This window comes from Sinohyriopsis cumingii, chromosome 3, assembly GCF_028554795.1.
Source record: "Sinohyriopsis cumingii isolate HCF-2022 chromosome 3, ASM2855479v2, whole genome shotgun sequence".
In the NCBI taxonomy this organism is placed as follows: domain Eukaryota; kingdom Metazoa; phylum Mollusca; class Bivalvia; order Unionida; family Unionidae; genus Sinohyriopsis; species Sinohyriopsis cumingii.
This window is the reverse complement of record NC_142963.1, coordinates 139231972-139249119: the sequence shown is the minus strand read 5'-3', so window position 1 is coordinate 139249119 and position 17148 is coordinate 139231972. Positions and strand designations below refer to the sequence as shown.

At 42.7% G+C, this 17148-nt stretch overlaps 1 protein-coding gene across 8 annotated transcripts in view; it reads right to left on the bottom strand.

Annotated features, from left to right (window-relative positions):
- LOC149803951 (inter-alpha-trypsin inhibitor heavy chain H3-like) overlaps positions 1–17148 on the bottom strand; it is a 118942-nt gene that overhangs the window by 68307 nt on the left and 33487 nt on the right. The gene's annotated exons all lie outside the window — the stretch shown is intronic.

The window sequence follows — 17148 nt, the reverse complement described above, 5'->3', positions numbered from 1 at the left end:
ACACTCACTTTTTAGCCGAGATAAAGAATTAATGTGCTTATAAACGCACTTCTAATTTGTTTTCTAAACTATCATAGGCAATGGATTGTTATTTCTTTTCTAGAGTATGGGTAGCCCTGAAAAGGGCTGGGTTTTTTGTGTGAACGAGGAGCTATGACAATCTTTTTAGGCTCTAAGATTGCGGCCTCCTCTGACGACAGGCTTTCTCAAAAAGAGAAGGAGAACTCTTTGGTGACGACACGACAGTCGACATAGCCTCTGTCAGGTTCAGGTTCCTGCTGCTGCTGTTGTTGTTGCTGATCTCTGTGTTCTCTCGGCTGTTTCTGAAGTCTGTACGTCTCCGTCTATTCTTCTTTTTCCCTGTTAATTTCTTCTCTGAAGAGCTCTTCTATCAGGTCTTCAGTGACTTTTAACATTCTAACATTTTCTATCTCTTCAGGCTTCGGTATCAGACTTTGTCTAACACGATGCAAATTCAAGTAGGCTTCGTTCAATTTGGCTAATCTTGAGCACATCTTCGTAGGAGGATGAGTCGACAATGGATGGTCAGACTGGAGACTTCCCCGTTTTTATGGTCAAAGCGCGGACGTGAAGGAAAACATCCATACGGTTTTCGATTCGGAACCCTAAATTAGTGTCATGGGAGGGATAGAGAGAAGTCAAAGAGCATCAATTATGTTACCCATAGCAAAACAAAAGACAAAGGCATTTTTTTTTCAAAACACATTTTTTATTCAAAATCACTTAACACTAACAAGTAACCAATTTTTTTAACAATAACCATTTAATAGAACATTAAACATTTTTTTCAAATAACAAACATTTTTTTTCTTCAATTAACACTATTTTAAACAGGGTTGACAACGTTGTGAATGAAATTGTGATTTCCACTGTTGGAAGTCATTGGGCCATTGATGGACACTACGTTACCTACCTAAAGACAAAAGATAAGTATAATGGTCACAGAACCAATTATCTACTTTCACATCGTTTCTAGAAGAAGAATGACGAACAAAATTATTCACTAAATGTTCTAATGAATAGCCCAGACCGTGATGATGCAGAAAATACGCACAGTACTGTCCACACACCAAGGAATCTGTGCCTTGTAATTTCACATTATTGAATCGGGTGGTCTGAGCATTTCTTCTCATAAAGTCAATGATATCGTCTTCCAAAGGAGGCAATCCATACGAATCGAAATATTCCACACATCCTTCTTGAAGAAAGTAGACGGCTACCCAGTATATTCCTGGGAGGTGACTGTCGTCCGTGTTGATCACATAAGCTTGATGGTCTTGAGGTTTGCGATGAGGGAGTTTATCTTTAGCTCATACGACATGATTCCAAGAAGCAGTGTACGAACTGTGGTTCAAAAGATAATAAAGTTCCCAGGTATCCATGGTCTTTTTTTTTCACAGGTGATGATAAATGATCAATTCGATCCTGATTTTCTCTTGGAAAATGTCTGTCAAGTAAAGGTGTACGAGCTCCGACTTCGGACCCTGGTTCACGACAGTTTCGATGCGACGGATCTCCAGAGACGTTAATGGAAGAGAAGAATATTTACACAAGCCTTTATACCACTGATCAAACACGAATTCTATCTCGATGAGACTCCAAGCTTTTTCCAGATATTCGTCCAGTTTTTCTTCTTGACTCAGCATCAGATATATATCGTGTTGAATTTGACTGGGATGATCGTTTTGACATCCATAGCAATCTTTCTTGATCAATTCCTTAATTTTATCTCCCAGGAGACTAAATGGGCCTCCTGTTCTGGCCATCTGGACTTCATCATAACTTCTTCGTCTTTGTCTTGGGATTCTTCTTTCATGGTCTCCTCATATTCCCTGTCCAAAGTTTCTCCACTAGGTAAAGAGGGATAACATTCTTCCATGGCTTCTAATAGTCTAGAATGACTTCTCTCAAACTGTTGATTTCTATCGTAATATCGAATTTTGCATACAGGATGACGTTGACCGTCTGGGGTAGAGGAACTGCAAACTGAAGTTCCACACGAATCTGACCGGATTTTATAGGGTAGAAATGTCCCTCGTCGCTGCCTTGGTCCGGAGTGAAATCAAAAGCCCACAAGGCGAAACCTCCTGCATAATCCTCGTACGTAATGCCATGACTGGAGTTAGTTCCTAATTGCCCCGTGGCTTCGTACAGGGATAAGTAAGACATCAAGTAATTCTTCTTGTCAAAGTCAGGTTCGAACGGGTACAAAAGGTCTTGCCATCGCGACTGACTTCAATCTTGGACACGTCAAAGTTTTGAAAGCGGACAGGATTTTGATTGTGGACTTCGTTGAAGGCTGTATTCTTGACCATACCAAGGATTAAACGTTTGGGTAACTGTCCTTGGAACAGATGATCTTCAATCATGGATCGCTGTCCAGTGGGAATAGATACTTGGCGTCCGTTCTGCTCAAAGTGTGGCTGATGTCGTTTCTCACTTTAGGTAACACTTCCACGCGTCGTACATAGTCTGGCTTCTTGGATGGTGGTTTTGTAATCGGCACTATCAGCCAATAAATGGAAAGTGGTACTGCTACGATTCAGTCTCAAGCGGACATTCATCCCGTTCAGTAAATACTTTTCTTGCAACCACATGTCCAAATGCAAGCGATCCATCAGTTCTAAACTCTTTCCCTCTTTGACTTTGTCTCTTGGTTCTACCAATCCCTCATTGTGTGGTATTTTGCTTGAATCCGTTTCCAATTCTTCAAACTCGCCCTCATCGTCCGGTTTCCATACCACACAGGCATTGAAATGAGTGTTCTTGGCGTCTACTCCGTACGTCAAGAAATTTTCCAGGTATTCACGATAAGGGTAAGTATCCATGCTGCTACTGACTAGTTTGTTATTCAAGCACAAGTCCACTCCACTGAACAAGGAATGCATGAACCTGTTGACGGGAGCTACTTTCTCGTCATCTATAGCACCTCCAATCTTATCAAGAACTTTGACTTTCAAATACAAGTAACTGCTGTTCAGATCGATGTAATCATCGGGCTGTCCTTTGATTTCAAACTCAAGGGGAGCGGAATCTGTCAAAAAGGAGAAGGGTGAAATTCAACCCATTGGGATTCTTTCATCGTCATCATGGTGGGTGGCATGGCAAACAGATCCAATTCCGACTTGGAACAATCGCATGCCCCTCGGTGCATCATTTTTCTGTTTCTCAATAATTTAATAATCAAAAACGTCTAAGACTCGAACCGTTCTTCTTTTCTTTGTCTTTCTGGCTTTAGAAGTGTGAAATTAGGTGAAGGTGTGTTTTCTTCGTCGTCTCTTTCTGCCTTGTCATTGCTGTGGCTTCAAGGAAGCGAGAATGCCTGACACGTCAGCGTGCAGGGCATTTATATGTGTTTATCGTCGGCCTAAAATGTATTTGCCCGTTAGCAACAAGACATTTTTGCCAGCTCTCAAGAAGGCTTCTTTAGGGTTTTGTTTGTCATGATGACATTTTGGAGAAATTCTTTACCGTGTGTCAATGCCGCATCTGTCAAGGCGTGCAATCCTCGCATCACCATCGGTTTCAACACCGGATCCACCGAGCGAAAGGCTGATTTTAATATATCTCCTAAACCGTGTCCTCGCTGTCGAACAACGCCTCGGTACACTGGATACATGACTTACGAGTCGTTAGAGAACAGTCTTCGAAAATGGAGTTTTACCGTGACTTTCCATTTGGTGAATGGAATATTTTGTCCCAGATCTCCTTTTATAGCAATGTTGACAATGTCCAAATAAGACTTGCTGACGGGCAAATAGCCAGGATGTACAAATTAGCGGTGAACGTGATAAGTGTTTTCACCTTCCTCGTCAGCGACCGTGGCAGAATTCACTTTGAAAGGAACGACACGCAGTAAAGGTACGGAGGTGTGTCCCACTACGTTGTACTACACTACATCGGAGTACATAAAGATCAAATTCAGTCCTTGGTTCAGTTCTACCGGGGAACGAAAAAACTTGGCAAAAGAATCGTTGTCAGAAATGACTCGTAATTCATTTTTCTTGATCATTTTCATCCTCATCTGCATGTCCCCGCCCAACATGTCAAACAATTCAGGACAAAAGAAAACAGACAACACTTTGTTCCCCTCAGAAAATTTCTTTAGGAGGCGACGAGCTACTTTATGGTACTCCAGGGTGACACTTCTTCTGACACTCTCCAAAGCTTTAAGAAACACGCCATTAAACCTTGAAGGAATGGTGCTTACCAAATGTTGACCACTAAAATGCATGGGGGAATGATAAACCGGTAAGTCGACTTTTGAGTTTCTGAGTTATGTATTTTGTTATCATATCTTACATGTGTATTCAAGTACTGTTGCATTTGCTCGTTATGAACTTCCACTGAAAAAAATCTTTAATTGGGAAGGACATTGAGGAATTGTGTCGGATGAATGATTTCCACTAAAGCCACTTCCCAATGGGCTTCGTGATCTAATTGGATTGCCAGAGGTAATTTGGCCGTGTAATAGCACACAGTGTTATTGGGAAACACCTCCATGGAACTGTCACTGGGTAAGGTTAAGTACAATTGGTTAGGGTGGCTCATAATTCCACATTTATATGGCTGTACGACGGGTTACTGGAAATCAGAGGAGTGTCTCCATCCAAAATGGGGTTGTTGTTGTTGTTGTTCCCGTTCAAGGAGAATTTCAGGGAGGAATTAGGCAGCAGGTAACCGATGCACTGCTCAGTAAAATGGTCCACAATTGTTTGTCTCCTTGTTGCAAACTCAAATTGGCAATGGCTACACCGATGACACAATACACCACGAAGATTTGGCAGAAAAAGACGATTTTCGTTTTAGGCACACGTTCTCCACACCACACCCACAAGGGTTGTTTTTGTAAATCTTGCAGAGAAGAACTGGGTGAAGGAGTGGTCGACGTAACTGCGTCTGTGTGAAAGGGCATGACGGTCACTTCTTTTTATAGCTGATGACTTACGAAGCGTCGATCCAAGAATCAAAACTGGGTGGATATCCTTTCCAACGTACTTTGACTTCTTTGACACGTCGTTTGCCCACTTTACGGGTTCTGCGTTCGAGAATGCTTTCGATGTCGTACACGTCGTCTTCTTTTTTGGTGACACGTTGTAACTCGGGCAAATAAAACGTTCCTTTGAGCACTTCTCCGTTCATGTCTTCCAATTTATAGACGGCAGGATGACGGCCATGCACTCGTCCAGTGACACGAAACAATTCGATCGTCCAGTTAGGTAAGTAACCTTTGTCGAAAGTGCGTTTGGTTTTGCCAATGCGCATCCAGTCTCCTACGGTCAACTCTCCACTTTTCTTGGGGGCAGCCCTCGTCGGGGACGTACCAAACAGGCGCTCAAATACCAGCACTTCGTTGTCGGGAGTCACTTCTTGCGGGGCACGTCCAATGCTTCGATGGTAAGATTGGTTGTACGCTTGCACCAGGTGATGTACTTGAGAGTGTGGTGATGCGTAAAATATTTCCACATGCGTTCTTTCAAGGTGCGTTGAAAACGTTCCACGATACTGGCTTTGTTTTCAGGATTCTCGGTAGTAAAAAAATGAATGTCACGTTTCTTTAATTCTTTTTGGAAAGCTTGGTTCAGAAATTCGGTGCCTTTGTCCGTTTGCCATCAAAGAGGGTGACAACCACTTTGTTTCAACACCCGATCCAGGGCTCGCACTAATTCGTTGCTCGATTTCGAAGTCAATGGCACGAGCTAGACAAATTTAGAAAATACGTCGATGACACAAAACAAATATTTGTAGCCGCGATAGTAGCTGGCCAAATGAGAGACATCGGCTAAATCGGTTTGCCATTGATGATCGATGCCTTCCACTTGGGTGCGACTTCTGGAAAACTTGCGTCGAATGGGTTTGTGTAAAGTGTAGGTGGCTTGTTCTTGTAACCATCGGTGCACTTGAGGTAAACGAAGACTTTTCAGTCGAGTTTAGGCAGCACGATAAGATGGATCGCAGTAAATTCTGGCTAACATCTTTTTCATTTTTTTTTTGTTAATAATGCACCCACTCTTTGAGGATGCTACTCTTTTTCTCGTGGGGTATTTTGTTGGTTTGTAATACATTGTGTGTCGACCAGCGATAGGTGTCGAGGAGGAGGATGTCTGAACATGGATATCGGTTCTTGTTTCACTTCTGTCTTCACCTTCTTTTTCTCTTCTGAAGAAGAAAGCGTGGTCATCATCTTTTTAATCCATCCAATTCTGGAGGTAGGTGGTGTTGTTAACTTGCGTTCTTTTTCTGTTGGAGTTTGAAACCCTTCTTCTTCTCTTTTTTCTGTCTTGGTCACTGGCAGTAGTAGTGGTGGCAGTGGTGATGGTACTGGACTTTTATCAAGGTCTTAAAATCGTCCAGAGTGGGTAGAGCTGTTTCGTCTAAACCTTTCTGGTGAAAGAGTTGCAGTCGTTGCAAGAGTCGACCGTTCTTTTGTGATTTTTTTGTTTCGGACAAATCGTGGCGATCCATCAAGGACTGTAATTCGTGTTGTAACTGGGACATCTCGTTCAAATTGGGATTGGGAGGCAAACGCGGGGTTCGCTGTTCTTGCCAACGATGGTTTGCGAATGTAAGGTTGCATCCTGGCCGAAGTACCTCTCTTGTGACTAGTTTTCTGTGGGCTTTTCTTTTTCGGAGGACGTCTCTGTTACTTTTTCTAAGGGCTTTTCTTTTTCCGGGGTGGTGACCCGGTCTTGACACCGTTGCTATTTTTCTTCTTGGGGCTTCGTTTGACTTTTATCTTGGGGAGAACTTTGGGACCATTAGGATCCCATCTTAAGAGGGAACGAATGATAACACCTCCTAAAGGACCACTACATCCATGTTTCAAAATGATTTGCTTTTTTTTGGTTTGAGTGTCGATGCGGGGATCGGCCAGTTGGGTCAAAGCTACTTTGTTTCTATCAAAAAAGCGTTTGTTTGATGAGGAATCTGAATCATATCTTGCAGTAATTGACGTGCTGTCACCGTAAACCATCCTAAGACTTCTTTGAGACTGGCTTCTAAGACACGAGCACGTATTTGTGGATTTTTTTCGCGACTGATGCACGAATCAGTTTGACGGGAAAATGAGACTGAAGGGACGTCATGTTGAGACTGTATGAGACAGACGAAAAGTGTCCGAGGTTTTTATAGATTTTTTGGGGTTAAGTCGAGGACGGAGACGTGTACAGGACAGGCCCTCCGTCTTGACACCAGTGGTGAAAGAAATGGGTACGAAATCGCAAATAATCTGAGGTAGTGGGTTTCAAACCGACCAGTAAATAGACGTGTCGAATTTGAGTGGCATCGTTGTACAACTGAGTGAGCCAAGGCGTTCCTAACTGTTTGGCTAAGACTTGCACTTGCGATTTATCTGGGAGCTTTTAAACAAGACCACGTAATGAGCATTGAGACTGATGTAAATGACATTGGCATTACGATGATGCCATTTGCGCGTAAACCACAGCTTAATTTCTTCTTCGTCTTCTCCTAACATGTCGTCGAAAATGACCAAATGGGTTTGACGGGAGTCAGACACGATTACGTCGTCTTCGTTAGGAATGCCTTCCACAAACACGATGGAATCGCCTTGACTTTCTCGCAAGAGACTGTACGCCGACTGCCACTCTTTGTAACACCACACGATGCGTTGAGGTGGACGATCGATTAAATGATGTTTATGTTCGATCAAACGTTTGACAAATTCGGTTTTGCCTGAACCACTAGGTCCAGCAATGAGCATGTTAAAGGGATTGCGAAGATACAAAGCCTCCCAACTGGCACGATCTAAGTGTTCGTCGATGACTTTGAAAGTGGAGGAACAGGGAGCAGAGACAGTAGCGGTAGCCATGGTGTTAGGAGTGTCACTTGTGACACGAAAACAGACAAGACCAGAGTTTTTATACATTTTTCATGACACATTGATGTTTTAAAAATGAACACGAAAGACAAAAATGAATAAAAGCCATAGACGCAAGTACAACGATAAAATGCACATGAAAACGATCAACGTCGAATAGAAACAAGTTTCTGTACAACATGATTTGGTTAATGATCTGACAAGTTCAACAGGGGGTAAGGTCACACAAGTGTCCTCCTGAAAGGGTGTTTCAGGAATGTCCATGACAGTCATGTCCTGCATGATGGGTTCTTCTGGTACTGTCACCAAGACAGGCTGAAAAGTGACTTTTTTCTTTGGACGTTGAAAGGAAGGATCACAACTCTAGAGGATTCTGGACCACTTCTTGTGTCCAAGCCTCAAAACCCCATTTCGTCCAGGCACGTACATCTGTCCAATGGGGATGTAAGTCACAAGCTACACCCATATCGTCATACACGTCTTCGGTAGCTAAAAGTTGACGAATCTTTTTCCCGTAGAGGTCGAGTATCCAGATGAAAACGCAAGGCTTTGAGTAAAATCAGTCTCTCGTGAACATTTAAGCCGTTCGGGTGGTAAGTACTATTCGTAAAGAACCCACAAGGAATCGGCTGGTAAACGAAATCCTAGAAAAAAAGTCACTAAGACACACACCACTTGTCGACCCAAATCGAACGGAAACAGTTTTAGTAATAATTGATGGTAGTGATCCACGGTCTGAATATGGTAATTGAGTTCCTTCCACGAAATCTGTGGAATCACTTGTGACAAAAGTCGTGGCATGGCAGCCTGTTTTTACACTCTCTTTATTTCGGAAGCAATAAATGTACTGTCTACACAGAGATGATTTTACTCCAGTAGCGAATCTAAAAGGTTCAATCACTAACCTACAGATCACAGTTCGTTCAGCAGTTTCCTCTACCACTAAGCTGACGTTGCGCAAAAGATTCTGGTAACTCTCTAACTCTTCTTCTGGAATTCGGTGCAGTATGTGCATCTCGAAGTAACGAAAATCATTAACATACCTTTGCTCGAACTGTTGAACAAAGTCTGACCACTGGAACACTTTCTCATGAATCAGTCCTCTTATACCATTTAGGTACCAGTACTTCAAACACCGGTGACATAGCGGATGTAATTGTTCTTTACGTTTGACTTGTATTTTGACTAGTTCTCGGTAAATGCATTCTCTCAACTCCACAGGCAAATCACGAATGTTATCTTGTAAAGTATCCATGAATAGGTCATACTAAAGCCTCTTTTGTCTGACACAAGAAATGTACAGTTTGCACAGACATGGATTTACTTCAGTGTCGAATCTAAATCGTTTAGTCACTAATTTGCACATCACAATTCGTTCAGAAGTGTCCTCTTTCACTAAGTTGACATTGTGTAAAAGATTTTGGTAAATCGTTAACTCTTCAATTGGAATTCGATGCAGTAAGTTTACATTGTAAGCAATAGAATCATCAAGAACAAACCAATCCTTTTTAAAACCATGGGGTAGTTGATGAAGGTCTGACCAATGAAACGCTTTCGCCTGAATCAGTCCTCTTATAGCATTCAGGTACCTGTGGTTTAAAGACTGGTGACGTAATGAATGCAATTGTTCTTTACGTTTGACTTGTATTTTCACCAGTTCTCCGTAAATGCGCTCTCTCAACTCCACAGGCAAACCATGAATGTTCTCTTGTAAAGTATCCATTCAGGGATTACTGATATTGTTCTACTAAAGGTAAGTAGTGACAACTGGGAGACCGTCGAGCATGTTCCAGGTAGGCTGAATCTTGTCGTTCCCAGGGGTGAAGTGACACACCGCAACTGAAGCACTTGACTTTATCCCCTTTGCCCAAGTCGAAAAGTCCGGTTCTGGCTAAATCTTCAGGGGTTGGTCCTCCCAGATAATTAGGTCATTTTCCTTTGAACGATTGAAAACGATTTTCAAAGTTGCAGTATTTAGGCAAACGCACACGGAACGAATATTCGTCTTTCACAGGTTCGTTTCGATGAGGGTAGGGTGACATCGATAGGTATTTGCTCAGGGCTGTATGACATCGGTAGAGTGGTAGACGTGATGGTTGACATCCGCATTTACCGTGAAACCCAGTAAAGTGTCCAAGATGACGAGTAGCATCGCTTTCGCATCCATCAGGTTTGACACGCACAGCATCACTTTCCATGATAGGGGTAGTAGTAGTAGTGAGAACACAATTCTCATGATGCTTTACTGCATCACTGAGGTCAAAGCGTACAGCATTGCTCAAATTGCAAGGCTCAGCATCGCATTCCCCTTCAGAGTCTCCAAACTTGAATTTTGCTTGTCTGTACTTGTTTTGTGTTTCTCTGAAAGTATTCATCTTGTTCGTTTGGTCTTGGTAGTCACAAAGAACTATCGATCTTGGACATTGTCCCATTTTATATACATGATTGACTTTTCCCAAGGGTCGACTGACGATTTGGTGAGTGGGTAAACGTACAATCTTGTTCGGTTCAGGAGTGGTCTGTTTAAAGTTTTCATCTTCTCCAGACTGCAAGGCTTCTTTCAATACGCCAAAGTTCACCACTAGACTGGTACGATAATTCAGAGTCAATCCTTTCATTTTACACTCCGCGTGCACTTCTCCTTGTTTGTCCCGGTATTCGTAGCCGCAATTTTTAGGACCACGACTAGCGAAACTTACAATTATCTCGTCGGGGCGTTCGTCTGTCCAGGCTCCTAAACGGTCTCCTTCGATATCTGGGTGATGTTGACCCGGGCACTCGATGTAGATGCAACTGTCTGTGTCAAAGTACAGGACGCGTTCCCCTAACAGTTCTAAAGCTTCGTACAATTTTAAGCGAGCATGACCTGTCACGTAAGCCGCAGTGATGACATTTCCAAATTCGTCGGCTTCTACAAAGTCCAGATCTTCTTCGTAATTTACTAAGATCAAATCCTCACGAAAGACGTCCACGTGTTTCATGTATTTGGCTTTGTCGTGAATCATCTGAAAGTACCTGGATGGTTCTGTCAAATATTCCGTATTGGGTAAACACGGGCGTTGTGCCATTTTGCCCTACAAACAATTCAACATCACTTTGGCAAACGATCGCCTGATTTCGTTTTTCTCGATGTGGTCTAAAGCGATGCCTTCCTGCTCCCATTATTTGTCTTTGAATATATTTTCGTCTTCGGAAGTGTGACATCAGGAAGGATAGCCACTGGGTTCTTGTTTCAGCTTCAAAAAGTCATCCACGTAGTCTGGGAAATAGCCTTTCTGAGTGGGGTCATCCTTGTGACATTGTTGAGTCTTGGGAAAGTGGCAAATTTCGTACACTTCTTACAGTTGGTATCCCATGTCCAGAGCTTTGAACAATTCCACGCTGACCCACGTCACCGTCAAGGCTCGTTCTTCCTGAGTGTGCTAACAAAGTTGATCTTGGTTACACTTTTCGGTACATGTACGGCACAAGGAAAACATCAGTTTGCCTTGGCAATGGTGAGGTAACACGGGATGGTACAAGTCCATGGGAGGTAAACCTTTGCACTTGATCAAACCTTCGTATTGTAGAATGTTTTTCAGATCAATGTGTTCCGTCAGCAATTGCTGGTTCCCTGCAGGAAAGCGACAACATTTGCACACGTAAGGATACAGCAAACACACGTCCAAGTATTTGATTTCTTCTCCTTTCTCTTCTTCCGCTTGGTACAGCAAACAGGTGGCATTGGTCCTTCCTCCGTACAAACTATCCCTCGGGTTCAGCGGGTCCATGAACTGGTAACTTTCCACGAGGCGTTTAAACACGGGATCGGTTTTCATACGGTGATCGTACTCGTGTTCCCACATTTCCACCACTTGGTATCCTTCCTGTTCCAACTTTAGGCGCCGCTGACAAGTGTCCTGGTACAAGCCTTCCATGGTTCGTTGTAGAAACTGATTTTTAGTGTTACGATCGGGGTAGCAGACGGGACATTGGTAAAATAAACAACAGTTAAACTCGTACACCATCGTGGGGGTTTTCTAAGTCTCAGCCATCGACCGAATGCGTTCCGATGGTCTTTTCGCCCCCTCCGTTGCGGGCATGCTGAATCCTTTTGTCTTCCTTGTCGCACAAGTAATGTAACCAACGTATGGCTTTGACCGAAAACTGACGTTTAACAAAGCTGGTCGTTTGAGGGCTAGTGACAGCTAAGGTGTTTTCAGGCATGAAACGTTGTCTGTATACTAATGAACACACTTTGGCAATGGTGCAAGCTTCTTTCAAAGGATAGACCCCTCCGTGTTCCATGAACAGTTCTCGAAATTTTCCAAAGCAACGCCGTAAAACGTTCATGTCGGAACGACAATACTTTAACATTTCTTCCTGAAAGTCGAAAGGGTCCGAGGCATGAACCTGGTACCAAGCGTGGAAAGTTTCTCGTTGTTCGGTACACAGGCAATTGGGGTAGAACGGTATGTTGATTAGCTTCGGTAAAAAGAGATGAAAATACCCTTTAGCCATTTATGTCATTCCAAACGTTTTAGGCATTCGACTCAAAGGCATGGCCAAGTAACTCATCGAATCTTTAAACTACACTTGTCCCACTTGCATGGAAATGTATTTGGCTCCGTTCAACGTGATTTTGGGACGTTCGGTGCCTTGTTCCGTATAGCATCTCAAAAGAAACTGTCCATCGTATCCTGAGAAATTGTGGGCCATCACCGTGGCATGGCGATGACAATCTCCGTAACGTTCGATGTCCTCTTGGCTCCATGTCTCGTCGATAGGGTCTAAGACCCATTGGGCAAAATTGGCTAACGTGTTCGGTCCCCGAAAGATTTTTTCACGTCCTCCGGGAATCTTGCTACAGTGAGGGCAATGACTAAAGATAGGTTCTTCAATGCACTTTTCACACGCTCGATGAGCCACGCAGAAATTAGGAATGTGAATGCCGGTCTCTTGCATGCGTTCAAAATCGAAAAAGATGAAATTCCCTTTCTTCTTGTGGCCATCATTTTGCTCTTGTTGGGGTTTGTATTTTTGCATGTAGCATTGTTGTTCCATGTTCACGATTTGGTGACAAATGTGACATCATTTCTTTGCTGAACATACGTGTGCCTTGGCATTATTGGTACGTATGCCTTGTCCACACGTAGGACACAATCTCATGAGTTGACAAGTACATTTCTGCTGTTGACCTTGCGTTGTTATATGTTGTTGGCAACATGCAGGGCTGACAAAAGTGCGCAGACAAACAGGACATTGTACTCGTTCTTGTCCTTTTTCCAAACAGGGTTGAGAGGCCAGACATCCTGAGCATTTCGATCCATAATGCTTGTGTTGCTCTCGATTGTTATAGCCATAGTCGCATGTCTCAATGTAGTAACTGTATCCCAGGAATGCGGTGATATTGTTAATGGTATCGAAATGTTCATCGTGATGATAGATGTGAATGTATTTTCCGTCTTTAAAGTCTTTCCCTCAAAAAAAAAACAGAGGTCCGCCCATTGCTTGAGGGTGCACCTTCAAGTAGCGTGAAGCTAGGACATCTTGCAATTTGTGCATTTCAGGAATGCCACAGGTTGTGTCTTTGGACAGGCCGGCTTGTTGTAAAAGGAGTTCTGCTTCATTTCGTTGTTTGGCTCTGTCCGATGTTTTAATAGTTTTCCAGGCTCTTTTCCATTCTGCCGTGTCGTTCTTGTTGGCATAGGTTCGTCCGACCATGATGGCACGGGCTAAACACATCTGGTCTTGAGGGTTGTTAATTTGGACTAGGCTCTTTTTGTTGCTGCGAAGGTCGTTCACCAATAACACCCTTTTGCGTTGTCCGGTCCCTTGAGGAGGAGAGACGTGGGTCATAAGCAGTGTCGCTTTTCCATCGGTAATGTCAAACTGGTCATTGGATTGTTGTACGTGTTGAATCTTGTCCACGACTTTGGAAGGGGTAAATTCTGCGGGACTACTAAACTCGATCCATACAGGGGATTTCAAACCGTCGTGTTGTATGGAAAGTCTCAAGCGATCGTATTCTTTGGGTTGAAATTGTCGCTTTAGTGTCGTTAACAAAGAATCCCACACCTCGGTGATGAACCCTTCTGCTTTCTCCAGTGGTACGTCGGACTTGAAATCTTTAAACTTCACCGTGTAGGTGTAAGCCGTGGTTCTAAATTTTCAAGAGGAGCGCTTTTCCGTCTCTAGAATGTGATAGTACTTTTCAGGGTGTACTGGTGAACTTTGGCTAGGTGTATACTTTCTGGGTCTGGATTCTGATTCACTCATGTCATCTTCAAAATCACTGGCAAGAATTTGTGCCAAGACTTCAGCTATGGTACGAGGCGATAGATCACGTTTTTGCCTCTTACTTTCTTCTTTCTTCTCAAATTGATTCGATCGTTTCATCTTGACTGCAAAACGTCAAATGCCTGCATGTGAAACACCATGGGTCATTTCGTATCCATGACAGACCAGCGTATATAAAAAGGGTGTGTGACTTGCCTTCCACTATTCATTTCACTCACAAACTGAATAGAAAAACCTACGAAGATCGAACCTTTCATCGGAGCTTTTCGAGGAGTTATCAGAAAATTTTCTTCAGACAAGCCGACGGACTACTCACTCTCCTTTCGAGATAAAAGTCAAGATACTTGCTATATCTGTAAGAATAATGGGCATTGGTCTTCACAGTGTCCAGACCGTCAAAAAAGCAAAACAGGGACTAGAAGAAACAAAAGTCAAGATACCTGTTATTATTGTCAAGAAAAAGGACACTGGTCTCCAGATTGCCCTAAGAAACAACAGGCGCAAGAAGAAGAAGAGAGGAATTATGAAGAGGAAGAAGAAGAGGTAGCCTCCCACAAGGCAGAACACAGACATGTGCAGAAAGAGAAACAGGAAAAGAAAAGAAGAAGGAGAGAAAGTGAGGAAGAAATATAGGAAAAATTGTGAAAGTGAAGAAATTTAAAAAACAGAGAGAGTGAAAACAGACACAGTTAAAGCCTATGAACTTTTTAATGTGTTATGTTGTGAACTGAATTATAACAAATTAGTACCAGAAAAGACAGTCTATAAAAAGTAAGTGTCTCTTGGTTTGGATGTTTAGAATAAGACTATACACTCACGCACTCACACATTCACACGTACCATAAGGGTAAAAACGGAATTTTTGGGTTTTAATTGATGTTGGCAATTGAATTAGTATCTCTTTTCGAGAGAAATGGTTGGCCCTGAAAAGGACCTTTGGGATATGTTTTGATCCAAACAATCAACTTTATCTGTCTTAAGCCTTATCCACGGTCAAGGCCTACTTCTGGTTTGCGTACTGTCGATGATGATTTGGTAGAAATCAATAAGGGTGGTACGGTAGGTGTTGTCACAGGGTTGGGTTGTTTAGCTCGGGAAGGTCTTTTTCTCTTCGGTCGTAATAAAGAAGTATGATACATTTGTTTCAGACTTCTCAACTCCGCTAAAATGTCTAACAGTACCGTAACGGTTTGACTTTCACACCCTTGTTTCTTTACTGATTCTTCTTCTTCTTGTTTTTTTTTCTTACCTCTTCTTCTTGCTGCTGTTGCTGTAGGAGAAAAGCTTGTTCTGCTTCCTTTTGCTGCTAAATAAATTTCTACAATTCTTCTTTCTGTCTCTGTTTAAAATTCTCCACGTGTGGTAAAGAAGGAGAAGGTGGCGAGGGTACTTGTTCCGGAACAAATTCTCGTGAGGTAAGAAAAGCCACAAAAGCCCAATTTAAATTCACCTCTTCTGGAAGTAAGTCGGGATTCCCTTGGGTAGTCTCCACGGCCGGTGCACCCCAATTCATCGTCTTCTGAGTTCCTTCATGTTTGAAAACTATTGCATGGATTGACTGCGCACAGACGCTAGCGATTATATATAGGGAATGTGACGTCACATACTGCTCTCTTCGGATTGGACGTGGGGTGACTGGATTTGTGACGCGTGTTTGGATTGGTCGGTAAACTCAATTTGTTTCGATCATCCCTTTCCCTATAAATAACCGCAGTTCACTGCATTCCTTCACCTGTTCTCGTCACCAAGATTTGGACCGACGTGGAATCCTGTTCAGGTCGGACTTATCTATGTATGTCTGATCCTCATGGATTATTGTCAGGATGACAGATACAAGCGTGTGGAAGAGAAGAATCTACGTGGAAAGGCGAGGTTGTTTAAAGATGGTTTGAATTTACGGCCCAGAAGTGAGACAGAGTTTGAGGAAAAGAAGAAGACCAATGCCATGCACTCTATGTTAACATGGAATAAGGTTAACATAAACCAAAGGCATTTTTCAGGGCCATTCATAGTTATGGAAAAGAAATTTCATGCCTAACCCTTTTAACAATTTTTTTTAATTATTTTTAAATGTGGGGTATATTTATAATGTATGTCTTGTCTATATTCTCTCTGTAAAGCCCGGCTCTTTGCTCAGTGCTGTGACGTCACCTGCCGCTAGTTGCTACAGCGTTACCAATCTCCCTTATCGTGACGTCAGACGCTATATTTCCCTTGTCGCTATACAGACCCATCCATGTTAAATTTCCCCGTGTTCAATTTCCCTTGTCGCTATAGTGCCTATCCTGTGCTCCCCATGTTAAATTCCCCTTGTCGCTATCATGCCTATCCTGTATTCCCAATGTTAAATTCACCTTGTCACTATAATGCCTATTTGGTATTCCCCATGTTAAACTCCCCTTGTCGCTATAATGCCTATTTGGTATTCCCCATGTTAAATTCCCCTTGTCGCTATCATGCCTATCCTGTATTCCCCATGTTAAATTCCCCTTGTCGCTATAATGCCTATTTGGTATTCCCCATGTTAAATTCCCCTTGTCGCTATAATGCCTATTTGGTATTCCCCATGTTAAATTCCCCTTGTCGCTATCATGCCTATCCTGTATTCCCAATGTTAAATTCACCTTGTCGCTATCATGTCTATCCTGTATTCCCCATGTTAAATTCCCAATGTCGCTATAATGCCTATTTGGTACTCCCCATGTTAAATTCCCCTTGTCGCTATAATGCCTATTTGGTATTCCCCATCTTGCATTCCCCTTGTCGCTATAATGACTATCCTATGCTCCCCATGTTAAATTGCCCTTGTCGCCAAAGGGCAACCACACTATTTTAACATTAAAGTCCCCTTGTCGCTGAATCGTCCTACTACGCTACTCACATTGCAGAAATGCTAGGAATCCGAATCCAATGAGTAGAAGCTCCACCAAGCACAAAATGCTACAAGGAGAATACATCTACCACAAATATGCAACAACGATATATATATATATATATATATATATATATAT